Source organism: Sus scrofa, chromosome 14 (genome assembly GCF_054392235.1).
Source record: "Sus scrofa isolate SSC_HxYL_T2T_F1_AM1 chromosome 14, Sscrofa_HxYL_maternal_Yorkshire_Landrace_v2.0, whole genome shotgun sequence".
NCBI classification, from domain to species: Eukaryota; Metazoa; Chordata; class Mammalia; order Artiodactyla; family Suidae; genus Sus; species Sus scrofa.
In genome coordinates, this window is record NC_139396.1 from 119,224,706 (window position 1) to 119,231,013 (window position 6,308).

A 6,308-nucleotide genomic window follows, 5' to 3' on the forward strand; every position below is an offset into this window, starting at 1 on the left:
TGATATTCTCTTAATACTTTTCCATAAGGATTTTCTGGATTTTATACCCACCAAACAGCTCAGAAGTAACCTTGCCAGAAAGAAAAGGATGTAAAAATCAAGCAATGGGGAGAAAGGAAAGAATTGCTCATTGACAATACACAGGAAATATAATGTTTTACATTATTACTCTAAATATTAATTCCTTGGGGTTCTCAATTATCAAAACATAGAAGTTAAAGGAATGATGATAACAAGAAATTACTTCAATGCTCCTCCTCCTTCCCAGTGATAGTCCCTAAGAAATGTGATGTACTCCGTTTCATCTCCACATACCAGCACATGGGAGGAATTTTCCCATGTGAGGAATTCTCTCTCACTTTGAAAGCATCCCCTCCCTCACCTAACTTTGTCATCTTTAGGGACACTCTTGGGAAAATCATACCTCTTAGGCTGACAAAATGGTTTTGACCTCAAATGTGTTGATTCCCTAGCACTGCCTGTGAGCTAGGAAATAGCAAGAAGCTGCAAAAGATCCTTTTAACAGCAGAAGGCAGGAACTCTTAAGTCATGCTTCACTGTTTCTGCAGCTACTTCTATTTCTACTGCTGCACTGAGCTTTGGAATTGACAATGACTATATACCGAAAGCTTAAAAACTTGATGGAGGAAACTAACCAATTATTACTTAAATTCAGCTTTGGCCTTCTTTTTTAAAAATATATAATTTAAATTAACTTGATTTCAAAACATCCTCTTCAGTGATATTCTTTTTGAATATTCACAGAAAAAAAATATTCCTCTAATAATTTTTGTAGCTGATCTAATCAACTATCTTCAAAGAATTACCACCTATTATCTACCACTAAATGAATAAAGGATCCCTTTGATACTTACCATGAATGAAAATACATAAAGCTGCCCATGTTAGAATCACTTCAATTGCAAATCAGACCTTCATTTTTCAACCTTACCTTTGTGTCTTTTAACTTGGGGTATTAAACTTAAAATTCATTTTATTAAAATACCATCCCATACATCAGTTAAACTGCAACTTTTTGTTCACTACTTTTGTTTCAGTGACTGCTTTTTCAGATTTTCAGATGTTCACCAGATGTCATAAACAACCAGTTCAGATCTCATCTTTCAAGCCATATAAAAGTAGAGTCTGTATTTAACTTGAGATCTCTAGAACTGAGTTAGCAAAACTAAAAAGAGTCGGCATTCAGAACATTTTAATGGAGAATCATCACTAAAAGCTGCTGAACTATTCATAAACACTAAGTTCCTTAAACCCATCTTGTGGAGAGGCACAAAAGACTGTGTTAAAACAGGTTCACACAGCCATGAATATTTGTCCTTTGGGAGTTAAGATTAAAAATATTATATTAAAAACAAATAACTATAAGGATCAATAACTTGGTAGAAAAATGTTGCAATACTAAGTAAGGGACAATAAAGTTAACTATGAAGAGATCAGTAACTGGGGAGAAAGATATTGCAATGCTAAAGGACAATAAAGCTATTTTGTTAACACAAACAATCTTGGTGAAAGCTCTGCCCTGTGTCAACTGGTCCTCCAGAGCCCCATTTCAAGTTGAACTTGATCTCTATAACTAGCTGTATCATTCAGACTCGAGAAGACCCTCTCCATAAAATCACCTGCCTCATCTTCTCCATGCTATTAGCTCCCATCTTGTTCTTTCTATTTGATACTTTAAATTCCAAAACCATAAATTTGAGTTAAAAGTGCACAGGGACAAATCAGCATCCCCTTGAATTTTCTTAGAGCAGACTTCCCCTGCTATCTTAAACATGTCCTAAAAAACCCCTGAAATTTAGGCTGAATTAAAGGGATCATTGCTTGCCCAATTATGAGAATTGTTAAGATTCTCATAACCTTATGATCTTCTGATTTAAATTTGGCAAATATTTACCTGGTAAAAAGAGACTTTTAATATTTTAGTTGTAATCTGAATCAACTCAAGTTTCTAATTATCTGATTCATATATTTGACCAGTTAGCCAGACGCAAAATTTCTACATAGATTCTCTCTGAAAAAATTTCTGTGCTTGAGACCCATCTTTGAAGAACACGCAAAACATGGAATCAGATGGCCACATGAGGAAAGACCTAGTCACATATTTGAAGGGCAGATTGAAGGAAGCCAAGAGTCAGCATCTGGCATTTGTCAGCTGGCTTGCCAGGAGGAAGCAAGAGGTCTGTATAACTAGATGTTGCTAGAATGCCAGGAAATTCTAATTCTAATGCTAATTCTATCTGAATTAGAACAGAGGATTTGGTATGTAACAAGCAACAGACAACCTCCTTCTATCACCTCCAGACAGGTCACTATGATTTAAAGAAGATTCAGTAGCTATTTGATTAGCAGATTTCCCTTTCTTGGCAATGGCAGACACAATAAACATGTCAAAACATTTTTACCTCAATCCCAGCATAAATAACCTATAGAAGATGAGAAGCAATGGACAAGTTAAATGTATTCAAGTGTTGTTTATGATGATGGGCTACACTGCGAAAGGACATTAGTTCACAACAGTGCTAGAGAAAGTCACTGTCAATCATCAAGACAAGAATGTGAGATGAAATTTGTTAACCAAAATCTAGACTCTCAACTGATAAGGTATAAATATTTCAGGCATGTTCAGCCCTATATAGTGGTAGTGATGGCTACCACTTCAAAAATCAAAGACAGTGTAGGGTCAATTAGAAAGGCATATTTGAAAGAGATAGTTATCCTTTATGAGTCTACTGGGTTTTTGGTTTTTTGTTTGTTTTCTGCTTTTTAGGGCTACATGTGCAGCATATAGAAGTTCCCAGGTTAGGGGTTGAATTGGTCAGAGCTGCAGCTGCTGGCCACAGCCACAGCCACAGCAACACAGAATCCGAGCCGCGTCTGCAACCTACACCACAGCTCACAGCAACACGGGATCCTTAACCCACTGAGTGAGGTCAGGGATCAAACCCACAACCTCAAGGATACTAGTCAGGTTTGTTATTTTTGAGCCATGTGGGAACTCCTACTATGTTTTTAATATTTCAAAACCATCTCCCATATATTTTCTCATTTTATCTTCTCAATTACTCTGAGAGGTAGGCTCAGGAGGTATTATTACTCTACTTGCAGATGTATAAAACAAAATTAGAGACTCAGTGATAGAGAAAACATTATAATGAACTTAAATGACTAGGAAGAAAAGTCATCATTAAGAGTGATGCACCTGACATGCAAAAAGAGAGAAACCATAACTAAAGTTTATTTATTATTCTCCCAATTCATTTGAGACTCTAGCACCTGACAAGCAAAAAGAGAGAAACCATAACTAAAGTTTATTTATTATTCTCCCAATTCATTTGAGACTCTAGCCAATGGTCACCTCAGTAAAAACACCTCCACTAAATGACACCCAATTCCCATGTCCTTCCATATCCTTACTGTCCCTTCTTTTTCTTCATTGACCTTATTATAACCTTCTGATCTATGCCTTCATTAACAGTTTTCTATATTCCTCCTCAGAATATAAGTTGCAGGAGAACAGTGATGTCATTTGCGTTTTCTCCTGTCATATTACCCATATCTAGGGAAGAAATATAGGTTAGTAAATATTTGTGAGTGTATGAAATAATGATAAATGAATTAAAAGTCTCTCACATACTATTTTTTTTTTTTTTTACAGATCATCTTACTTATTGGAACCGGATCTCTGAAATACCAACAGATCATGCTAGACATAAAAAGTCAGTGATGAATTGTTGAGATAATTCTGTGTATGTTTATACAGAAAGGACTGTATATATTAATAGATGTTGGCTAATGGGAGAAGACACAGTGAAGCATACGTTTGATATTGTTTAACATGGATCTCTTCATGGGAAACTGTCCTGAAAATTAGGCCAAACTATCCCACTCTTTGACCACTAACTGAATGTTTTCAAGAGGAAGATAATGCTGACTGAATTTTATTTTAAACTATATTGAAACTATCTCTGGCTACAAAAAGTAGAGGCTCCAAAAAGGGATTAAACCCTAAACTTCTATATCTGTAAACCAAGAGACTATCTGTTGAAAGGCATCATGATACAGTGAGACAGGTATGGATTTGGAAACAAAGGATCTGCAAGAACCTAAGAATCCAATTTCCGGTCTCCACTTACTCCTAGCTGTGTGATCTTGGATCATTCACTTTACCTTCTTGAGCTTTCATCCTTCTTCTGGAAAAATGGCAGCAGCTGAGGGTCTACTCACAGGGTGCTATAACTGCTCCATGAAATCTTATGTGTGAGGGTGGTGTGATTATAAAAATTGATTATAGCAATGAAACATGCTTATTCCCTTGTAATCGAAGAAGAGTAAATCAATTGACTTAATTTATGGCAAAAAGTTAAATAAATTTCATTGAAAAGGGAGAAGGAAAATAATTTGGAAGACTCTAAATCAAAAACCAAGCCATTTTTGAAACTTAACATCTTTTCCTTACATTAAAAAGAGCCAAATACCTGCACATTGTCAGCAAAAAATAGGATGGCTTTCAGGCAGATTCAAAGCCTCTCTCTCCTGGTGTCTGAGTTCAACTGTGGCCTCTCCTCAGCTCTTCTGAACCGAGGATTCTCCTCCTTACAAGCGTGTTTTAGAACAACACAGAAAGCATCTGTCCCGGGCTTCAGAAACGCTTGATTTTGAGGACGCTCCTTTGAAAGATACAAAGACAGACATTAAATTAACAGGAATGAGAAGAGGGGTTAGGAGCATGGTTTCTACCAAGTTAGCGGCTCTTTTCACGTCTTGTTGATAGTGTTCCCCCTATAGGTCTAAGATAGAACAACAATGTCCGCAAAGGCTTAAGTAAGAGAGATGAAGCTAAAGGCACACCTGGTTGAACACCGGAAAAGGGGTGCCCAGAGGCAGAGCTGGCGTCAAAGCTTGATGGGTGTCACCTCAGTAGTCACATAGGGCCCCTAAGTGACACCTGTTAAGACATTTGTTTTTAATGCTCTGCTGCCACCGCCTTGAAATTTTTACATTTTAAACAAGTGGCTCACAATTTCGTTTTCCTCTGGGTTGCCCAAACCATGCCGGGGGCACGACCCAGGGGAAATTCAGGGAGACTTCCGCCCTCCACAGGAAACACTGAAAGAGAAAAGAGCGGCGAAGAGGAGCTGTGGTGACTGTTTCCATCCCGGGACACAACCAATAGCGCCGCTCTGGTGTCTCCCGTCCTAAACGTGCGTGAATTCCTGCGGTCTCCCCGCCCCACCTGAAGAAGCCTCGCCAGGTGCAGGCCCGGGCGGGCTCGGCGGTTCTCTCGCGCCGGCCTCGGGAGACAAGCAGAGGGGCTGTCCTCTGGCGGGACGCGCTCTCTGCGCCGCCACTCCAGGTCCTCCTTTGGCTAGCAGCCGTCTAGAGCGCTGGGGGCCCCGGGTCCCAACACGCCCTACCCCCGGTCCTCAGGAAGGTACCTCCTCAGGCCCGCAACTGCCCTCCGCTCTCTCCTTTCCACCACGCCACAGTGGACCCGCCCCCGCCCCCGTGGGCGCAGGCTCAGTTCCCCCTCGGCCCCGGGCCCGGAGCTGCCTCCCTAAACGCGCAGTCGCTATCAACAGCACACACCTGCTCACTTTGGCCGCCTTCTGACAAACCCTTAATTTCTGCGTTTGCAGAAGCTTGTCCTCAGAGAAAAGACGACATTTTGTAAAAAGTGACAAATTGGAATGAAACTTTTTAGGGACTTTTTTCCCCCAATGCCAATGCCTCTTGATCAGGCTACCCTGGGCTCTAAATCACAAGCCCCTCAAGGGAGTCCGGGTGGGTGGGGCTCCAGTGCTCTCCCCTCAGCACCCCGCCGGGATCGTCCAACCCCCTGGACGTGAATCCTGCTTATTCTCCGTTCTCAAACAGCAGACAATTCAAACTGTTTCTCAGAGAATCCAGCCCCTTCAGAACCTTTCCAATTTATTTCTTTTAAGCTACAATTTGTTCCTTTTTAAAAAATTCGAGTGAGAAGAAGAGGAAAGAAGGGAAAAGAGCAGAAAATTCCGTACATTTTAGCACAGGCTGCCTGAAAAGGTGTTCTGCTTGAAATGACTGCGCTATCCGCGCCTCAAGAAAATCAAAACCAGGACAGAAATTTGAGCGGCACCACAGCGCCATCTAGAGGGTAACTGGAGAAATGACCATCTCCTAATCCTTTTTCTACTGGGATTTGTTATCTGCAAAAACACACATTCAGAGTCACAAGACACAGTTGTACCTACTCTTCTCAAATCAGCTGGCCTAAACAGCCATAACTAAGAAAAATGGGAAATTTTCGG

The 6,308-nt window shown here is 40.3% G+C and overlaps 1 long non-coding RNA gene across 11 annotated transcripts in view; it reads right to left on the reverse strand.

The window, feature by feature from the left end:
• LOC102159151 (uncharacterized) overlaps positions 1–5,514 on the reverse strand; it is a 662,825-nt gene extending 657,311 nt beyond the window's left edge. For 5 of the 11 annotated variants that reach the window (XR_014827619.1, XR_014827618.1, XR_014827622.1 and 2 more), the window contains exons 1-2: positions 5,255–5,514; positions 4,497–4,688 (exon numbers count right to left, since the gene is read on the reverse strand). This is a non-coding gene — a long non-coding RNA (uncharacterized LOC102159151). Of the gene's footprint in view, positions 1–4,496; positions 4,689–4,869; positions 5,099–5,254 lie in introns of those variants that run through there. The other 6 variants (XR_014827623.1, XR_014827624.1, XR_014827620.1 and 3 more) reach the window with 2 other exon arrangements.
• Between the last annotated feature and the right edge of the window lie 794 nt (positions 5,515–6,308).